Genomic DNA, 729 nt, shown 5'->3' with positions numbered 1-729 from the left:
TCTTTCCCTGCCTCAAACCCCTTTGAGGTGGTGCAAGAGGCACATGCAGGAACACAAAAAGTTTGTGCAGGGAGAAAATTAGACCCCTGGATATCCAGGGGTCTAAAACAACCACTCCGCAATAGAGCAGAGCAAGGCATGTTTCCAGACCGTGCCCAGAGCCAGCAGGGAGTCAGTCCTCCAAAAGAGACACTCTGGTTTTGGCTAGAGCGTCTCTTTGGTACTCCTGCTGCCCCCGGCCCCTGGCGCTGTCCAAGGTAAGTCAGAGGGGGAGGGTGCTCATGGGTGTGGGTGGGTGAGGGGTAGCAGGGGGATGTGGGGGGATGTCTCCGGGGCTGTGACGGGTGAGGACCTGGCCCAGATCCATGTGGCTCGCTATTGCACTGGAGCGGGTCGCATGGTTCCTGGAGGCGCGCACAGGAGCCACACCTCCCAGAGCCGTGTGACCCGCTCCAGTGCAAAGCCAGACTAGAGAGCCACATGGGGCTGGGCCAGGTCCTCACCCCCCTGCAGGCACAGCGGGGCAGAAGCAAAAGCCAACCCTGGGGCCCGTCTGCCGCCCAGCCTGGCTGGGCCTGGCCCATTGTGACAGGACCCAGTGCAGCACACGGTTCCCAGCCGGGTCCTGCTACCCGGCTGGGCCCTTTCTACAGAGGCAGGACCTGGCCCGGTGCGCAGCGACTGCACGGAGCCGAGCTGGGTCCTGCTGGCCCTGGGGCTGCTCATGTC

Source organism: Alligator sinensis, unplaced genomic scaffold (genome assembly GCF_000455745.1).
Source record: "Alligator sinensis unplaced genomic scaffold, ASM45574v1 scaffold1248_1, whole genome shotgun sequence".
Lineage (NCBI taxonomy): Eukaryota > Metazoa > Chordata > Crocodylia > Alligatoridae > Alligator > Alligator sinensis.
Note: the sequence above shows the minus strand (reverse complement) of the source record.